The sequence below is a fragment of the Stomoxys calcitrans genome, chromosome 1 (genome assembly GCF_963082655.1).
Source record: "Stomoxys calcitrans chromosome 1, idStoCalc2.1, whole genome shotgun sequence".
NCBI lineage: Eukaryota > Metazoa > Arthropoda > Insecta > Diptera > Muscidae > Stomoxys > Stomoxys calcitrans.
The window spans coordinates 121,051,689-121,073,765 of record NC_081552.1 but is presented as its reverse complement, the minus strand read 5'-3'; the positions used below and the strand labels follow the sequence as shown (position 1 = coordinate 121,073,765).

Below are 22,077 nucleotides of genomic sequence, written 5' to 3'. Positions count from 1 at the left end.
TATCGATGAGCTAAAAATGGTTGCAATCTTAACGGTAAGGTTTGCAGCTCCTCCTATCACGCTGAACGTCGTAATTTTTGGGATATGGCGGCCTACATTTACTTGTGTCCCCACACTTTAATTAAATCACGCCGCATTCTGTTAGGTCATTACGATTGATCAACTGTTTTGGATTGAGGTGGTCCGCTAGATATATGAGCAGAATAAAGATATCAGATTCGCAGTCCACAATCTTATACCTTTAATTTAACCCTATATTGTCGTGATTGGTGTATACAGCCGTTTGGTGGAGGGCGTCTATATGAGGTTTGTCCCCCACACCCCATCTGCCACTTAAGCACAAATTTGAATGAGGCGATTTTAGGAGGTAATGCACCACCATTTTTGGACATAAAGTTTAATGTCATATTGGTAATCTGCTTTCAAATGCCTTTCATTAGAGTTTCATCAAGCTTTAATCGAGCAAAAATTCCCATTTGGGAATGGGGTGATCATCAATTATTTGGAACTATTTTTTTATGTCAGTCTACTGCCGAATACCTTTCATTTGAGTCCCATTTTTATATGTACGCCCAATATGTTTGTTTGGGGAACTTTTGGGGTTGAAGTGGCCCCTCGGTTCCTTGGACCCAACTTTTAATACCATATTCGTATTCTATTATCCAGTACCTTTCATTTGAGACCCACTTCTTCTCGATCGGTCAACGATCAAAGGTTGTGTTTTTGAGGTAACGATAAATTGTACAGCCTATTCCTTCTTCCTGACAATTTTCTTAATCTACTCCCGAATACTTTTCATTTGAGTCCCATATTGTCATTATCATCTATTTGAAGGGGTTTCGAGGGCGGGGCAGCCCCCTTGGTACTTGGGCCCAAATTTTGATGTCAAACTTGTATTCTACTCTTGAATACCTTTCATTTGAGTCCCATATCGCCCCGATCGGTCCACTTTTATTTTTGGGTGGTACTTTTGTGGAAAGGGGGAGGGTCCACCCCTCTTCTAATATATACTTTTAAATTGATTTATTCGTAAACTACTAACATCATGCCTTTAAAGACGGGAAAGAAAAATTTTTTTTTCAAGATATAAACAATTATTGAATGCTTGTATATCGTGAAAGGGTGACATGGTTGAATACTCGTTTCACTAAAAGTAAGCTAACAAAACACAAGTAATACAATTTTATGTTTTGCAATAGTGTATCTCAAACTGAGTTTACCAGTAGTCTTCTTTCAGTGTTTATAATGAAGAGTACACAGCCATACAACCATTTATTATTTATTTGGGGAGGAATTTGCCGTATAACTGCTAGATAGTAAAAATGCACATTCTTGCCGGTTTTGGTTCAAAACTCTCAATATTGTAAAAAAAACTTACTGTTAACTTCCAAGTTACCTTAAAATTCTACATACATCATCAACAAGATAAGAAACAGCCAACTTAATGGAAAACTTTCAAAGAAAATCAGAAAATAAATCAACAAATTTCACTTCGTTGAGCAGCAGAAATCGATTAACACGTAAGAGCTCTCATGCTGCTACTGGCAAGTTTTTTGCCAATACAAGTGTTGTCCCAACATCCAACGAAATTCGTGAAACTAAGAAAAGGCAACCCAAATAGAGATATATATTTTTTGCTACAGTAAAATCTAATTTGGTGTTTAACATCAAGGTAAACTTTTTCCTTAAAAAGTTCGGACAACAGCGTACACTTTATTAAGGAAAGAAAAATACAAATAATTTTCCAGTCGTAATCATGGCCGACATGACTTTGTTAATCACACTGAACAAATGGTATCGTATTGTGTATTAAAATTTTTTCCCAAAGTTGGTATAACAATTTTATTACGCTTCATGCAAATGATTTCTTCTGTTATAAAAATTTGCTAAACTGCTGGAACAGACTCTGACCAGCTCTTGTTATCGACGGACGTGTTTACTGCAATATCTTTTTATACCCTCCACCATAGGATGGGGGGTATACTAATTTCGTCATTCTGTTTGTAACTACTCGAAATATTCGTCTAAGACCCCATAAAGTATATATATTCTTGATCGTCACGACATTTTATGTCGATCTAGTCATGTCCGTCCGTCCGTCTGTCTGTCGAAAGCACGCTAACTTCCGAAGGAGTAAAGATAGCCGCTTGAAATTTTGCACAAATACTTCTTATTAGTGTAGGTCGGTTGGTATTGTAAATGGGCCATATTGGTCCTTGTTTTGATATAGCTGCCATATAAACCGATCTTGGGTCTTGAATTCTTGAGCCTCTAGAGTGCGCAATTCTTATCCGATTGGGATGAAATTTTGCACGACGTGTTTTGCTATAATATCCAATAACTGTGCCAAGTATGGTTCACATCGGTCAATAACCTGATATAGCTGCCATATAAACCGATCTTGGGTCTTGACTTCTTGAGCCTCTAGAGTGTGCAATTCTTATCCGATTGGGATGAAATTTTGCACGACGTGTTTTGCTATGATATCCAATAACTGTGCCAAGTATGGTTCACATCGGTCCATAACCTGATATGGCTGCCATATAAACCGATCTTGGGTCTTGACTTCTTGAGCCTCTAGAGTGCGCAATTCTTATCCGATTGGAATGAAATTTTGCACGACATGTTTTGTTATAATATCCAATAACTGTGCCAAGTATGGTTCACATCGGTCTATAACCTGATATAGCTGCCATATAAACCGATCTTGGGTCTTGACTTCTTGAGCCTCTAGAGTGCGCAATTCTTATCCGATTGGGATGAAATTTTGCACGACGTGTTTTGCTATGATATCCAATAACTGTGCCAAGTATGGTTCACATCGGTCCATAACCTGATGTAGCTGCCATAAAAACCGATCTTGGGTCTTGACTTCTTGGGCCTCTAGAGAGCGCAATTCTTATCCGATTTGCCTGAAATTTTGTACGACGGATCCTCTCATGACCATCAACATACGTGTTTATTAGGGTCAGAATCGGTCTATAGCCCAATACAGCTCCCATATATTTTACTTTTTGAGGCCCCAACATATAATTTAATTGTGGTCTAAACCGGATCATATCTTGATATCGCTCTAATAGCAGAGCAAATCTTTTCTTACATCATTTTTTGCCTAAGAAGAGATGCCGGGAAAAGAACTGACAAATGCGCTCCATGGTGGAGGGAATATAAGATTCGGCCCGGCCGAACTTAGCACGCTTTTACTTGTTTTCTTTCATTTCGTTCAAAACGCATAAAAATTGATTTGGTACGCAAATTGCTATTTCTTAAAACATAATAAAACATGTAAGAGCGTGCTAAGTTAGCATTTGTCGAGTTCTTTGAGCGGTATATTTTTATAGGCAAACAAAGAACAATGAATAAGAACTGTTATGCTAATGGAGCTATATCAAGTTATAGTTCGATTCGGACCATAAATGAATTGAATGCTGAACATAGTATAAGTCATTGTGCAATATTTCAGTCCATTCGGATAACAATTACTTCTTGTAGGGGCTCATGAAGCAAATTCGGGAGATCGGTTAATATTGGAGCTGTATCAAGAAGTCAAGATCCCAGATCGGTTCATATGGCATCTATACAAGCTTATGTACCGATATGAACCATACTAAGTACAGTTGTTGGAAGTCATATCAAAACACCTCGTACACAATTTTAGCCCAATGAGATGAGAATTGCGTCCTCTAGCGGTTCAAGAAGTCAAGATTCAAGATCGGTTTATATGGCAGTTATGACAGGTTATGAACCGATTTTACCATACCTAGCACAGTTTTTAAAAGTAATACCAAACCACCACGCGCAAAATTTCAGTCAAATCGGATAAGAATTGCGCCCTCTAAAGGTTCAAGAAGTCGAGACCCAAGATAGGTTTATATGACAGCTTTATCAAAACGTGGACCGATTTGGCCCATTTTAATAAAAAGTATTTGTGCAAAATTTCAAGCGGTTAACTTTACTCCTTCGAAAGTTAGCGTGCTTTCGACAGACAGACGGACGGACATGGTTAGATCGACATAAAATGTCACGACGATAAAGAATATATATATACTCTATGGGGTCTTTGACTCATATTTCGAGGTGTTACAAACAGAATGACGAAATTAGTATGCCCCCATCCAATGGTGGAGGGCATAAAAGCAAGAACCAAATAAAGCGAACTTGCGACCGCTACAATGTGAATGCACATCTTCACACAATTAAGGGGAAAAAAACCCAAAAACAACTACTCCGCGACTAATGTGGACGGGTGAGGGTGATCAAGTAACCTTGAGGGTGATCAAGTAACTAGTGAAGGGAAACAATATATTCCACCAATAAAAATTTTGAAATGTAAAATAGAAGAGTTACATAAAATATATTTACAAAACCGCAAACATTAAAAATTATGCTCTTCGTAAAATTTTCTATCGGACACAAATTTGTTTGTAACACGAAAAATGATTACCATACTATGTGCAACGCCTTAGAAGAAAGTTATGAATTTTTTACATACGCACGGCTCCAGTCGCTGTAAAGTGAAGACGTTTTGTGCCAATTGTGCTGGTAACCGCAAAACAGCCAACTGTAAAGAAAATAATGTAAAATGTGCAAACTGTCAAGGCGCCCACAAATCAACTGTCGACAACGCTAGTGTATGGAAATATTCTTTGAATTGTAACAACAACAACAATTACAATCACACTAATTCTACGAACAGGGGGGATTTATTTTCCATTCAAGAAATGTAGTCACTTGTATTTGAGTTAATAACTAATTTAAGAAATTGTAGAAGCAAATACGATCAGTTTCAGGTTTTAACGAACCTTGCTTGTAAATTTTTATCATAATGACAAACAATTTAAATGTTGTAACTTGGAATGCCAGGGGCATCAAAAACAAAAGTACTGAACTTTTTGATAATAACATACACATCTGCCTCGTTTCAGAGACTTGGCTACGTCCAAAAGTTTCTCTTAGGCACCAAGATTTTTGCGTATATAAAAATGATAGAGAGGCTGGAGTGGCAATTATTATAAGAAAACAAATTTCTCACATTTTTTTACACATTGTTAATACATCTGAAATTGAAAGAATCGGTATACGGATTATGACAGTCGACGGAGAAGTTAACTCTTGCTATTTTCCAGGTGGTCGAGTTGGAGACAAAGGTATTAGGAAAATAATGTTTTGGCTTCGAATATTTACAAACTGACCAGAGGAGAAAGATATATTTCAGGTGCGGATTTCAATAGTCGGCACCAATCATGGGGTTGTTCAAAGGCGAACAGCAGGGGCAACATATTGTATGAGAAACGGGATTCTTATGACTATATTACTTGCAATCCTATGGAAACCACTAATACCTAGTCAACTCAATCGGCAAAGTTCGACCCTAGATTTTTTCTAACGAATATTACTGGGTTATTAGGTTTTAAATAAACTGAGTTCGGATCACCTACCAGCAAGGTCAACTATTTCCACCTCTAGTGAATCTAACGTATTGGCTTATTTCGATTTTAAGAATGCAAACTGACGGCTTTTTTCGAGACACATACGTAATTATCTCATTCTTCCACATTAATAAGATTTTATAAGCTCTGACATTTTAATAGTATTTTGAATGATGCAATTGCAAAAAGCGTACCCTTAAAACGAAAGAGAAGTTGTAATAAGAGGTTACCACAATATATAAAGTCAAGTAGACGAAACTATTTTCGTCGGCAATTGATCAGGCATAGAAACACCAACGATTTCTATCAATAAAAGGCATTAAGTTCCATGATTAAATTATAAATAGAAAATTTCAGAAACAGATCATGGAACAATTTTTTAAATTTATTAGACAGGGATTTGCCGCCATTCTGGAACTTGACAAAGATATTAGGGAAGAAGTCTAAAAATATTCCTATATTAAAAAAAATGGGTGGCGTTTCATTACATCGACAGAGAAATGCCAAATCCTGGGTAAGACTTTTTATAACATTGACTTTTTATAACATATATATAATCATTGTATAGCGAATGTAACTGATTCCCTAATTGAAAGTGACAGAGGTACTTCTTGATTTCGAAGACAGTTCAAAATAGTCATTTATACCTACGACTTTCACTAAAGTTTCTGCTGTAATTATGAGATTGAAACTCAAAATAGCTCCCGGACTAGATGGCGTTAACAACAGATGTCTAAGATCTCTTCCAAGGAGCGGAGTTAAATTTTTGACTAATTTTATAAATGGATGTCTTAAGCAGGGATATTTTCCAGACAGTTTTAAGGAGGCAAAGGTCGTTGTCATTATGCAACCAAATAAACCAGCGGATACCTCGTTGTCATACCGCCCAATCAGTCTGTTGTCATCTGTTAGTAAGATACTGGAATGGATAATTAAGGAACAGGTTGCCGACTTGTTTGAAGACAATAATATTAACTTTCTTAGCAGTTTGGGTTTCGCAGAGGACACAGCACTGTGCACCCCTTTGTTAGAATATCGAATATGGTCAAGTCCAATTTTGAAAATCATGATACTATTTGATATTAAAGCTGCTTTTCACACTGTGTGACATGAGGGATTGATTTTTAAACTCATACGATACAATTTTTCGAATCATATGATACGAATCATTCGAAGTTTTCTAAGATCACGGACTTTTAGAGTTCATATAGGTTCTACTGTATCAGACCTTTTCAATATAAGCGCTTGATGCCCTCAGGGATCATGTTTATCTTCGGTACTGTATAATATTTATACGGCAGATATTCTGGTAGTGGGTAACTGCATACTATCAATATTTGCCGATGACACCGCCATTTTATTTCCTGGTTGTTTAGCTTCCGACGATTTAGCGGACATCCAACAGGCTCTTTGCAATATTTTTGAGTATTTTTCAAAGTGGAAAATAACCATCAACTGTGACAAAAGTCAGGAAATTTATTTTTCGCGAAAAAGAAAGGAAAAGGTAATAAAATGGGAGAAATTGTCAAATATTTAGGACTTGTCTTAGACTCTAAACTTACCTTTAAGGATATGGCGCCTTGTCTGGCCAAAATTTTCACAGCGTGTCTAGGACTTGCACATACTCGGAAAGCATGGCAGGAGGCAAGGGTGGTGTTTATACCCAAGCCCAAGGCAAGGCAAGTTATGCGACACCAAAGGCTTACAGACCCATAAGCCTTACGTCCTTTCTACTCAAAACCATGAAAGTATTGTATACACCATGATAAAGAGAAGGACATCCAGCGAACTGCTCAAATACAAACAGCATGCCTATGTCAAGGGAAGGTCGGTGGAGACTGGCCTGCACGAGGTTGTGCATAAAATAAAAGAATCCTTCGATGGCAAAACGTACACAATGGTGGTATGCATTGACATCGAGGGGGCTTTTAACAATGTGCGGACCAAAACACTGATCAAACACTTAGACCAGTACAGGGTGGACCCGGTCCTTAGAGACTGGATAAACCATATGCTAAAGAACAGATGGATAAATTGTGTGTCCCATGGCATAAATATGAGGGAGAAAGTGGCACAGAGCACCCCACAGGTGGGCATTTTATCGCCACTCCTATGGTTGACCACCATAAATAACCTATTACGGATGCTGGCTGAGGAGGGATTTGAACCCGTCTGCTACGCAAACGATATTATAATACTTCTAAGAGGTAAGGATCCGAACGAGCAATGCAGAAGGGCCGAAAAGGTCTTGCATATGGCATATGACTGGGCTAGACCCAGAGGTCTCAATGTTAACCCAGAGAGGACTGAAATATGCCTGTTCACAAGGAAGACGAAGGTGGGCCAATTTAACGCACCACGTTTCCTCAATAAGACGATTTCGATATCTGATAAGGTTAAATATTTAGATGAGATCTTGGACAAGAAACTGAATTGGAAGTGTCACATTCAGGAGCGTACTGAGAATGAGAAGGCTCACAGGTGTCGGGCACTATGTAAAAATGGGGCCTGCATCCTAGGATAGTCCACTGGCTCTACAGAAGGTAATTAAACCAATACTTGCTTACGCCTCAGTAGTTTGGTGGACTGCTATGGAGAAAAAGTGCAACATAAGACCATACAACAGGTGCAGAGAACATGTTGTCTTGGCATAGGCGGAGCGATGAGGTCTGGAAGTAGAAATAGGCTTTATAATTTGTTGATTTCGGATTTCCCCCGTTACCCAAAAATACCGCCAAAATCAAAAGTGGACAGATCGGGACAATATGAGTATCAAATAAAAGGTATTGGAAAATAGAATTCGAATATGGTATTAAAATTTGGGTCTAAGAACCCATAGGGCCGCCCCAACCCCAAAGTTCCCCCAAATGAATGGCATTCCGGAGCAGATTGCGAATCTGGCATACAAAATCAGATCCCAGTATCTGATCCCCCCCAAAAACGCCTTAAGTGGGCATATGACCCATCATGACTACATGGGACTCGGTTTTTTTGTTTGTTTCGTAGAATCAAAAACGGCTGAACTGATTTTCTTAAAATTTTAAGTTTGTCTGGAAGGAAACATAACCTATATAATGTTATACCCACCACCGATGGATGGGGGTATATTCATTTTGTCATTTCGTTTGCAACACATCGAAATATCCATTTCCGACCGTATAAAGTATATATATTCTTGATCAGCGTAAAAATCTAAGACGTTCTAGCCATGTCCATCCGTTTGTCCGTCTGTCTGTTGAAATCACGCTACAGTCTTCAAAAATAGAGATATTGAGCTGAAATTTTGCACAGATTCTTTTTTTTGTCCAAAAGCGGTCCATAAGTTCGAAGATGGGCTATATCGGACTATATCTCGATATAGCTGCCATATAGACCGATTCGCCGATTTAGGGTCTTAGGCCAATAAAAGCCACATTTATTATCCGATTTTGCTGAAATTTGGGACAGTGAGTTGTGTTAGGCCCTTCAACATCCTTCATCAATTTGGGCCAGATCGGTCCAGATTTGGATATAGCTGCCATATAGACCGATCTTCCGATTTAGGGTCTTAGGCCCATAAAAGCCGCATTTATTATCCAATTTTGCTGAAATTTGGGACCGTGAGTTGTATTAGGCTCTTCGACATCCTTCGTCAATTTGGCCCAGATCGGTCCAGATTTGGATATAGCTGCTATATAGACCGATCCTCCGATTTTGGGTCTAAGGCCCATAAAAACCACATTTACTATCCGATTTTGCTGAAATTTGGGTCAGTGAGTTGTGTTAGACCCTTCGACATCCTTCGTCAATTTTGCCCATCGGTCCAGATTTGGATATAGCTGCCATATAGATCGATCTTCCGATTTAGGGTCTTAGGCCCATAAAAGCCGCATTTATTATCCAATTTTGCTGAAATTTGGGACAGTGAGTTGTGTTAGGCTCTTCGACATCCTTCGTCAATTTGGCTCAGATCGGTTCAGATTTGGATATAGCTGCTATATAGACCGATCCTCCGATTTTGGGTCTAAGGCCCATAAAAACCACATTTACTATCCGATTTTGCTGAAATTTGGGTCAGTGAGTTGTGTTAGACCCTTCGACATCCTTCGTCAATTTGGCTCAGATCGGTCCAGATTTGGATATAGCTGCCGATCCTTCGATTTAGGGTCTTAGGCCCATTAATGGCGCATTTATTGTCCGATGTCGCCGAAATTTGGGACAGTGAGTTAAGTTAAGCCCGTTGACATACTTCTGCATTATCGTACAGAGTGGTCCAGATTTGAATATAGCTGCTATATAGACCGATCTCTCGGTTTTAGGTTTTGGGGCCATAAAAGGCGCATTTATTGTCCGATTTCGCCGCAATATGGGACAGGAAGTTGTGTTAGGCCCTTCGACATCCTTCTTCTCACTCACATCGGTCCAGGTTCGACCGATCTTTCGATTTAATGTTTTGGGCACATTTATTTTCCGATGTAATCGATATTTGGGACAAAGAGTTAAGTTAAGCCCCTCCACATATTTGTGCAATTTGGTCGAGATCGATCAAGATTTGCATATAGCTGCCATATAGACCGATCTCTCGATTTGAAGTCTTGGCCCCATAAAAGGCGCATTTTCAATCCGATTTCACTGAAATTTGACAGATTGACTTATGTTATGCTTTTCGATATCCCTGTCGTATAGATCAGATCGGTCCATTTTTAGATATAACTACTAAAAGACCAATATTTTGATATATACAACTGAACAATGACTTTTACTTTTTAGTATTTGGTCCAAATCGGAACATATTTTGATATAGCTGCTATGGGGCATAAGGTATACATTTTGCACCGGATTTAGGCGAAAGGTGGTTTACATTTATACCCGAGATGGTGGGTATCCAAAGTTCGGCCCGGCCGAACTTAACGCCTTTTTACTTGTTAATTGTCGAAAATAAATATTCAAAAGATAATTTTGTTCCATATAAAGTAAAAGAAGGCGCAGCGGAGCGGACTCTATTCAGCTAGTAAATAAATAAATGAGCCCTAACATTCATCAACTTAATGTAGTAAAATGTTTACAAAGTCTGGTTTTACATGTTGATGAGTTACTGAGTAATTGGAGATCGTTGTGAGTTCCAGAGTCGTTCCATCGAACATAAGCACATGTCATTCAGAAACAAGCCTCCGATGAATTTTGGGAATGATTTTTTTACCTCTATTAGATCCGTCGAAATCAATGAATCCATACAGATATTGAAATCAATGAATCCATATAGATATTGTGGTGCCTGCGTGTAGATCAGTTTGTGCAGGAAAGTAAGCGACCTCAAGTACAACAAGTGCTGTAAGGAGACGCCATACAGGGATAAAGAGTATTCAAAGATGGAGTCGCGCCGTCTCAAATAAAATTTATAAAGATTTATGCACACAATTGTATTAATAATTGGTTTTAATTTTATTTTGCCATTCACAATAGAGGATTTGTGCGGGTGGCCACACTTATTTGTGAAAAACATGTGATGGCAATCCTGACGATAAATGTTCTACATAAGCCTGCACTGTTAAATTATACAAAGAATTTAAATAAAATACCGAAAAACCGACGGAAAATGTTTCGAAAACTCTACGAAGCGATAATGGTACAGAGTACCTTATGTTTATTTCGATTGTGCAAAAAAGAGTAGCATTTCTTCGATATGCACTCAAATCGAAATTTTGTGTTCGTTTCTTCAAAAAAATTCAAATCCACCACTGGGTGTAGTATTCGTTTGTAATGGTGTTGACTACAGAGAGTTGAAAAGTGTTGCATTTCTTACATCGTGCCAAGTCTACGGTGGAAAATATCGCACTTAAAATCAGCGGCTATCATGCAAGCAAATCTTGTTTGCAGAAAACAAGACAACATTTTTTGAATGTTTGGAAAAAAGCGGCAAAATATTAAAAAGTGATATATAATAAAAATACACAAGTAAAAGCGTGCTAAGTTCGGCCGTGCCGAATCTTATATACCCTCCACCTATACCCAAAACCTCACGCAAAATTTCAGCCAAATCGGAAAAGAATTGTGCCCTCTAGCGGCTCAAGACGTCAAGATCCCAGATCGGTTTATAGGGCAGCTATATCAAAACGTGGACCAATATAGCCCATTTTCAATCCCAACCGACCTACACTAATAAGAAGTATTTGTCCAAAATTTGAAGTGGCTAGCTTTACTAATTCGAAAGTTAGCGTGTTTTCGACACACAGACGGACGGACATGGCTAGTTCGACTTAAAATGTCATGACGATCAAGAATATATATACTTTATGGGGTCTTAGACGAATATTTCGAGGAGCTATAAACAGAATGAAGAAATTAGTGTACCCCCATCCTATGGTATAACAAGTAAAAAGGCGTTAAGTTCGGCCGGGACGAACTTTGGATGACCCCCACTTCGGGTATATATGTAAATCACCGTTCATCAAAATCAGGAAAAATTGCATACCTTATGTCCCATAGCAGTTATAACGAAATAATAGTGTGCAACAAAATTTTGATTTTTTCGGTAGCTATTGGGTTGCTCAAAAAGTAATTGCAGATTTTTCATATAGTCGGCGTTGACAAATTTTTTCACAGCTTGTGACTCTGTAATTGCATTCTTTCTTCTGTCAGTTATCAGCTGTTACTTTCAGCTTGGTTTAGAAAAAATGTGTAAAAAAGTATATTTGATTAAAGTTCATTCTAAGTTTTATTAAAAATGCATTTACTTTCTTTTAAAAAATCCGCAATTATTTTTTGGGCAAGCCAATATATCTAAAAATAAATCGATCTGAACCATATACAACATAGATGTCGAAAAGCCTAACATTAATCACTGCGTCAAATTTCAGTGAAATCGGATTATAAATGCGCCTTTTATGGCCCCAAAACCTTAGATCGAGAGATCGGTCTATATGGCAGCTATATGCAAATCTTTATCGATCTGGGCAAAATTAACGAAGGGCGTTAGGGGGCCTAACACAACTCTCTCGGCCAAATTTCAGCAAAATCGGATAATAAATGTGGCTTTTATGGTCCTAAGACCCTAAATCGGCCGATCGGTCTATATGGGGACTATATCAAGATATAGTCCGATATAGCCCATCCTCGAACTTAACCTGCTTATGGACAAGGAGAATCTGTGCAAAATTTCAGCTCAATATCTCTATTTTTAAAGACTGTAGCGTGATTTCAACAGACAGACGGACGGACATGTCAAGATCGTCTTAGATTTTACGCTGATCAAGAATATATATACTTTATAGGTTCGGAAACGGATATTTCGATGTGTTGCAAACGGAATGACAAAAAGAACATACCCCCATCCTTCGGTAGTGGGTATAAGAAGTGAAAAATGCAAAAAGTGTAACACTGTGAGGGTTGGGGCGATTTTTGCAAAATGTTGTCCCGTATAAGGGCAACAATAGTGTAACACTTTTTTCAGAATCGAAATCACCATTAGTAATGCGTTCCAAATGTTTTTAAGGAATGAGGGCATCAACCACCAAACAACAGTCTGTTATACCCCCAACGGAATGGGATTGCTGAGAGGGATAAGAGAACGCTAGTATAAATGACTAGGTGCTTGTTGTTGGAATCTTGATTGCCCCAATGGACAGAAGTCTTAAATATGTCCACATATATATTGAATCTTTGTCCCACGAAGGTGCTTGAAAAACAAGACGCATATGAATGTTGGTTTGGACAAAAGCCTTCAGTAGCCCACCTACGTATATATGGTAAACGACCTGGCAAAGCTACTACCTAAGGGAGAAAGGAGAAATGGAGCAGAATGACGATTGGTTTGCTGAAGATGTTTCTGTGGACAAAGAAATAGGATAAATTGCCGGAACAAAAGAAAACAAGAGAGTCGACGTGGATTCAGAGTCGGATACGTCAATTAAAAAAAGGGAAGAAGCAGTGCCCGTTGAGAAAAGAAGAAGAGGAAGACCAAAAACTCAAAGAACAGGTGGAAAGGGACTTCAAATGCAAATGCTTTGCTTAATAATTTTGTGAAAGAAGAAGAAGACCTCAAAACAGTTTCAGAGGTCTTGAAAAGTAAAAATACCAGCTGACAAAAACCAGCTAAGTTTTACTTGTGGCTAGAAGTCGAACGAGATGGATTAGGAGGCAAGATAGCTGTTCATCGAGAGAGATACGTGAGAGAGTTACTGAACAAGTGGAACATGACTGATTGTAAGCCTGCAAGTAGTGTCTTAACCGTTTACTAATGGTTTGATGATCAAGAAATGCACAAAGCAAATTTGGAGTGATTATGATGTCACCAAATACCAGTCGTTTGTTGATGCATTGAATTTTTTGTCTGTTTACTCTCGCCCTGATATACAATATTTCACGTTTTATCGAAGTAAGCGAAGTTTAGCAGACATGGAGAAAGAACATTTTACCACAGCGAAACATGTTTCCCGTTGCCTAAAGCTGAAACCAAAGGGTATCTTAACATACACTAAAAAAGTACTAAAGTTTTAATATACAGATGCCGACTGGTGCTCAGATGTCAACCATCAAAGATCATATAGTGGATTTGCACTTTTCATGTTTGGCGGACACATAGCATGGGAGTCAAAAAAACAGAACCGAGTGTCTCCCAGTTCCATGAAAGCCGAGTACATGGCTATGTGCCAGAGAACTAAGAAAGTCATGTACTTAAGAAGTTTGGGTCTTGCATATGGTATATGACTGGGCTAGACCCAGAGGTCTCAATTTTAACCCAGAGAAGACTGAAACATGCCCGTTCACGAGGAAGACGAGGGTGGGCCAATTAAACGCACCACATTTCCTCAATGAGACGATTTCGATATCTGACAAGGTCGAATACTTAGGTCACATTCAAGAGCGTACTGAGAAGGGTCACAGATGTTGGGCACTATGTAGACGGGTCGTAGGCTCGAAATGGGGCCTGAATCCGAGAATAGCCCAGCTCTACAGGAGCGGGATTATACCAATACTTACTTACACCTCAGTAGTTTGGGGCACTACTATGGAGAAAAAGTTTAACAAAAGTACCATAGAACAGGTTCAGAGAACATGTTGTCTTGGCATAGGCGGAGCGATGAGGACCACGCCCACTAGGACACTGGAGACTATTCTAGATATCCGACCCGTTGACATACAAATTAAGTGTGAGGCAGCCACTGCGGCTACGAGGCTTAAGGCGATGGGAGTATGGATTGAGGCGATGGGAGTATGGATATGGATTAGGAAGGAAAGGAAGAGGTTTCCGATCGAATATCAGAAATTAACCTTGAAGTCGAGTGTGAGGCACTGCTGCCATCGGCACAGTCTTAGATTGACGGAACCCTAGTATTGCCATCTGGTAGATCATGTTACACGGATGGATCAAAGCTAGAGAACAGAGTGGACCTGGGGGTTTACATTGAGAACCCAGGGACTGAGATCTGTTTTAGACTGGCTTACCATAATACGGTCCTGCAGGCGGAGATCCGGGTGATCACGGAATGCGTGAAGTGATGTGGTGCTAAGCGAGGACATCGAGTGTGAATATCTTTACTGACAGAAAAATTGCCATAAGGGCAATAACAACCAGGACGGTAAGGTCACGAACAGTCTTGCAATGAAAGGAGATTAAGGCCATCTCTGAGGATGGCAAAATCCGCATCGTTTGGTTGCCGGGCCATAACGGAGTAAGGGGAAGTGAAAGGCAGACGATTTGGCGGTGAAGGCCAGAGGACTGCCGTCAATAAACTTGGTTAGCCCGTAGTCTTTCGTGTTGACGCAATCCGAGTTAAGGGAGTGGGCGACGAATGCGCATGCAACATTATGGAACAACGAAACGGTCGGTAGGACGGCGAAAATCCTAAAAGGGATCCAGATCGTGAGAAGACGAGTCTATTACTGATAGGAAGCTAGAAGGAGGTCAGTATAGCTATTGCTATCATAATGGGACACATAGGACTACGAGCTCACTTATGTAAAATCGGTGCGGCAAGTGATAGCATATGCAGGGCATGCGGGGAAGATGATGAGACGTTGGAGCATTTCCTTTGTCATTGCCCGGCTTTCGTGGCTAACAGATACCGGCACTTAGGTGGAGACACAATACCTGACATGAACCAGCTTAGCGGAGTTGTATAGAAAACAATTAAATATTTTGTAAGTAGCACGGAATTACTAACTTAAAATTTTCTTATTAGAGGTTACTTTTTAGTTTGAAGAGCGCAAATCAAGCCGATTACTGGCTTAGGTGTATGTCCATAGTGGCATGGGGCGGATTAACATCTGCACCCTCTTTTCAACCTAACCTAACCTCACCTACTTATAAGGATCATGTATCATACATTGTAAGCAAATGTAATATACGCATAAGATGCCTGTAACCGTTTAATAATATACCTTCCGCATTAAACATTGTCAATAAAATGTTAATATTTAAATTAATTTTTCAAGCTGTTATATTTAACACAGCTCCCGCCTGGGGTGCCTCATCCAAATGTTATTTCAAAAGGCTTTAAATCATACATAATCTTTAGTCTTTAAGCTAATAAACAATATGCCAAGATACTACTGTACCAAAAGACTTCACCAGATCACTAATACTGACCTAGTGGAAGTTAGATTAAACAGTATAACTTAGTCCCTTAAAGCGAAATGTTCCTACTCTGAACATAATCATATCTCAGAGCTGGTCTCTTAAGATATGAATCTAGTCTTAGTATTTATTTAAGTTTCATCATACCAAAAATTGTTCACATAGGTTTTTGGAAAATTTTCTCCTCCACTTCTTATATATTACACAACCAATTAAGAATTTAATAACCAATTTTAAATATTTAAGCGAAATGTGTTTATAACTTAAGCGCTTAATAATTACGATACTAGATGTAGGACAATATGAACTTTTAGTAAGGCAATAAAGAATTGGATTGAACTACTGGAACACACTCTATTTTGAAGGATATCGCAATTATTTCATATACTTATGGAAATTTCCAAAAAAAAATTCTTATAACAAGTCTAAAAAAAATTATATTCACGTTCAAAAATACTCCTGGAAGGGAAAGTTACTTTCTTAATTGTAATCTGTGAAATAGCAAAAACAAATTTCTGTGGAAAAAAATTTTTTAGTCAATTACCATTAATTTGGAGGATATGTCAGTATGAAGTCCACAACGTTATAAGAGCAAGTTAAATATAGATTTTTTTATACCCGCCACAGTAGGATGGGGGTATACTAATCTGGTCATTCCGTTTGTAAAACCGCGAAATATTCATCTAAGACCCCGTAAAGTAATATATTCTTCATCGTTTGGCAATGAGCCATGTCCGTCCGTCTGTCGAAATCAAGATAGCGGTGGAACGCGTAAATCGAGCCGCTTGAAATTTCGCGCAGATATTTAATATTGATGTAGGTCAGCGGTCAAGAACATGATATAGCTCCCATATTAACCGGTATTCCGATTTTACTTAGCTCACATATTATCCGGTATCCCGATTTTACTTCATCCTTGTTCGGTTCCTAGAATCTTTAATTTGTGCTGGTTTGACAGAAGTTTGGTATGAAGAATAAAAGTATGCCCTTCATGGTGGTGGGTTCCCAATATTCGACCCCGCCGAAGTTAGCACGCTTTTACTTGTTATACCCTCCACCATAAGATGGGGGGTATACTGGTATACTAATTTCGTCATTCTATTTGTAACTACTCGAAATATTCGTCTGAGACCCCATAAAGTATATATATTCTTGATCGTCGCGACATTTTATGTCGATCTAGCCATGTCCGTCCGTCTGTCCGTCCGTCCGTCGAAAGCACGCTAACTTCTGATGGAGTAAAGATAGCCGCTTGAAATTTTGCACAAATACTTCTTATTAGTGTAGGTCGGTTGGTATTTTAAATGGGCCATATCGGTCCATGTTTTGATATAGCTGCCATATAAACCGATCTTGGGTCTTGACTTTTGACCCTCTAGAGCACGCAATTCTTATCCGATTGGAATGAAATTTTGCACGACGTGTTTTGTTATGATATCCAACAACTGTGCCAAGTATGGTTCAAATCAGTCCTTAACCTGATATAGCTGTCATATAAACCGATCTTGGGGCTTGGCTTCTTGAGCCTCTAGAGTGCGCAATTCTTATCCGATTGGAATGAAATTCTGCACGACGTGTTTTGTTATGATATCCAACAACTGTGCCAAGTGTGGTTCATATCGGTTTATAACCTGATATAGCTGTCATATTAACAGATCTTGGGTCTTGCCTTCTTGAGCTTCTAGAGGGCGCAATTCCTATCCGAATTGGCAGAAATTTTTCATGAATTATTTTATTCTTACTTTCAACAATTGTGTCAAATAAGGTTCAAATCGGTTCATAACCTGATATAGCTGCCATATAAACCGATCTGGGATCTTGACTTCTTGAGCCTCTAGATGTCGCAATTATTATCCGATTTGCCTGAAATTTTGTACGACGGATCCTCTCATGACCATCAACATACGTGTTTATTATGATCTGAATCGGTCTATAGCCCGATACAGCTCCCATATAAATTGATCTCTCTATTTTCTTGAGCCCCCAAAGGGTGAAATTCTTATTCGAATTGGCTGACATTTTACACAGTTTATCCAACATGTAATGTAATTGTGGTCCAAACCGGACCATATCTTGATATCGCTCTAATAGCAGAGCAAATCTTTTCTTATATCCTTTTTTGCCTAAGAAGAGATGTCGGGAAAAGAACTCGACAAATGCGATCCATGGTGGAGGGTATATAAGATTCGGCCCGGTCGAACTTAGCACGCTTTTACTTGTTTTTAATTTGAATGAAGGAATGAAATATAGTATATATGATCCTTTAAATATGTAAATGCAATTTTACGCCATTTTCAATAGCATCTTGTAATACATATACCTCTTTATACAACAGTCAGCATGTTTTGTTATGACTTTTTGCATAAATTTTATTTAACGAAGCTGATAAAGTTTTTAGAAATTTCTTACACATATAAAAAATAACATTCAGCTGTACACAAAACAAAATCCCCCTTACCCGAATTTTCCCCTCCCCCTTACCCGGATTTTCAGAAACGCCAGATCTCGGAGATTTGTGGTGCTATTTAAGCGAAATGTTATGTGCTCTCATATAGTACCCTAAAAATAGAAATTTGGTATCCAAATTTCGGATGGGGTACCTAGTGGGTCTGCCCCACCCTAAAACCTACCAAACATATATTTAAACCAATCACGACAATATGGGACTCAAATGAAAGGTTTTTAGGATAAGAAAACGTATCTGATATCCAATTGCCGGACCAAGTGCTAGAGGGACCACCCCAAGCCACAAAACACCAATAAATCGGACATAAACCGATCAAGAACTCAAATGAAAGGTATTTGCGAGTAGAATATGATATCCAAATGTGGGACCACGTTTCTGGGGGTCCACCCCTTCCCCAAAAAAAACACCCCCAAAAACAGGACTTATTTACTGACCATGGGAATATGGGGCTTAAATAAAAGGTATTTGAGTGTAGAATTAGAATCTGATATCCAATTATGGGACCAAGTATTTGGGGGGCCGCCTCTCACCAAAACATCCCCCAAAGGGGACAAATTTACTACCATAGCAATAGGGGGCTCAAGTAAAGGTCTTTGGAAGTAAAGCACGAATTTGATATCAATATTCGGGGAAAGTGTCTATGGGGCCACCCCGGAAGTCCCATCACCATAACAACCCCCAAATAGGACGTATTTGCTCACCAAGACAATTTGCGTCTTAAAGAGAATGGACCTAAATATTCATAGTTTTTGGGGTCAATACCCTAAACCGGACATATTTGCTGACTTTTGCAATAAGGAGTTTAAATGAGATTACAAAACGAATTTGATATCTAATTTTGAGGGCAATGGCAATATGGGGTTCAAATAAATGTAAATGATATGTAGATATATGAGAATAGAGTACGTTGCTGATATATTTTCGGGGCTTAGCGTTTGAAGGACCACCCCAATCCCCAAAACACCCCTAAATTGGGCATATTTTTCGAGCATGTCAATGTGGAGCTTAAATAAAAAATATTGGGGGGTAGAGCAAGAATTGATACCCATTTTCGGGAACAATTTTCTGGTGGTCCACCCCTTTCCCAAAATACCCCACAAACAGCAATTTTTTGGTGACCATCGCAATATCGGGCTCAAATGAAACGTATTTCAGATTAGAAAACGAATTTGATAACCTATTTTGGGGCTATGTGTTTGGGGGACGCCTCATCCTGTAAACTCCTCTTATGCCAATGGCAATATGAGGATTAAACAAGTAAAAGCGTGCTAAGTTCGGCCGGGCCGAATCTTACATACCCTCCACCATGGATCACATTTGCCGAGTTCTTCTCCCGGCATCTCTTCTTAGGCAAAAAAGGATATAAGAAAAGATTTGCTCTGCTATTATAATATTATTACATGTTGGAGACCTGTGTAAAATATCAGCCAATTCGAATAAGAATTGTGCCCTTTGGGGGCTCAAGAAGTAAAATAGAGAGATCGATTTATATGGGAGCTGTATCGGGCTATAGACCGATTCAGATCATAATAAACACGTATGTTGACGGTCATAAGAGGATCCGTAGTACATAATTTTATTCCAATCGGATAAGAATTGCGACCTCTAGAGGCTCAAGAAATCAAGATCCCAAATCGGTTTATATGGCAGCTATATCAGGTTATTAACCGATTTGAACCATACTTGGGACACTTGTTGGATATCATAACAAACACGTCGTGCAAAATTTCATTCCAATCGGATAAGAATTGCGCACTCTAGAGGCTCAAGAACTCAAGACCCAAGATCGGTTTATATGGCAGCTATATCAGGTTATGGGCCGATTTGAACCACACTTGGCACATTTGATGCATATCATAACCAAACACGTCGTGCCAAATTTCATTCCAATCGGATAAGAATTGCGCACTCTTGAGGCTCAAGAAGTCAAGACCCAAGATCGGTTGATATGGCAGCTATATCAGATTATGGGCCGATTTGAACCACACTAGGCACATTTATTGCATATCATGACAAAACACGTCGTGAAAAATTTCATTCCAATCGGATAAGAATTGCGCACTCTAGAGGCTCAAGAAGTCAAGACCCAAGATCGGTTTATATGGCAGCTATATCAGGTTACGGACCGATTTGAACCATACTTGGCACATTTATTGGATATCATAACAAAACACGTCGTGCAACATTGCATTTGAATCAGATGAGAATTGCGCACTCTAGAGGCTCAAGAAGTCAAGATCGGTTTATATGGCAGCTATATCAAAACATGGGCCGATACCGCCCATTTACAATACCAACCGACCTACACTAATAAGAAAAATTTGTGCAAAAGTTCAAGCGGCTAGCTTTACCCCTTCGGAAGTTAGCGTGCTTTCGACAGACAGACGGACGGACAGACGGACGAACATGGCTAGATCGATATAAAATGTCGCGACGATCAAGAATATATATACTTTATTGGGTCTCAGACGAATATTTCGAATAGTTACAAGCAGAATGACGAAATTAGTATACCCCCCATTTAATGGTGGAGGGTATAATAAATGATATTTGAGAGAAGAGCACGATGCACATATTTTTTCAGGGCCAAGTATCTGGGGGAACACCTCACTCCCCAAAACACCTCTAAATCAGACATCATGAGAATATGGGGCTGAAATGAAGTATTTTAAGAATGGAATACATCTTACATCCAAATTAAAATTCGTAGACCAATAGAGATCATATGGGATTCAGATAAAAACATTTATTTTGTTAAACTATTGATCAAGCGATATACTATTTTCGTAGCATGGTATTTCACTAAAAGCTCTTTAATTGTCGAAAATAAATATTCCAAGGAAACTTTTGTTCCATATAAAGTAACAAGTAAAAGCGTGCTAAGTTCGACCGGGCCGAATCTTATATACCCTCCACCATGGATCGCATTTGTCGAGTTCTTTTCCCGACATCTCTTCTTAGGCAAAAAAGGATATAAGAAAAGATTTGCTCTGCTATTAGAGCGATATCAAGATATGGTCCGGTTTGGACCACAATTACATTACATGTTGGATAAACTGTGTAAAATGTCAGCCAATTCGAATAAGAATTTCACCCTTTGGGGGCTCAAGAAAATAGAGAGATCAATTTATATAGGAGCTGTATCAGGCTATAGACCGATTCAGACCATAATAAACACGTATATTAATGGTCATGAGAAGATCCGTCGTACAAAATTTCAGGCAAATCGGATAATAATTGCGACATCTAGAGGCTCAAGAAATCAAGATCCCAGATCGGTTTATATGGCAGCTATATCAGGTTATTAACCGATTTGAACCTTATTTGACACAGTTGTTGAAAGTAAGAATAAAATAAAATTGCGCCCTCTAGAAGCTCAAGAAGTCAAGTCCCCAGATCTGTTTACATGACAGCTATATCAAGATATGAACCGATTTGAACCATACCTGGCACAGTTGTTGGATATCATAATAATAATAAAATACTTCGTGCAAAAATTTATTCAAATCGGGTAAGAATTGCGCCCTCTAGAGGTTCAAGAAGTCAAGACCCAATATCGGTTTATATGACAGCTATATCAGGTCATGGATCGATTAGTACCATACTTGGCACAGTTGTTGGATATC

General features: G+C 38.8%; 1 protein-coding gene across 2 annotated transcripts in view; it reads right to left on the bottom strand.

Moving 5' to 3' along the window:
- Positions 1-5,458, bottom strand: part of LOC106093497 (tyramine/octopamine receptor) — a 559,402-nt gene extending 553,944 nt beyond the window's left edge. For both annotated transcript variants that reach the window (XM_059360301.1, XM_059360300.1), the window contains exon 1: positions 5,439-5,458. The gene's annotated coding sequence lies outside the window, so the exon portion shown is untranslated. The remainder of the gene's footprint in view (positions 1-5,438) is intronic.
- Between the last annotated feature and the right edge of the window lie 16,619 nt (positions 5,459-22,077).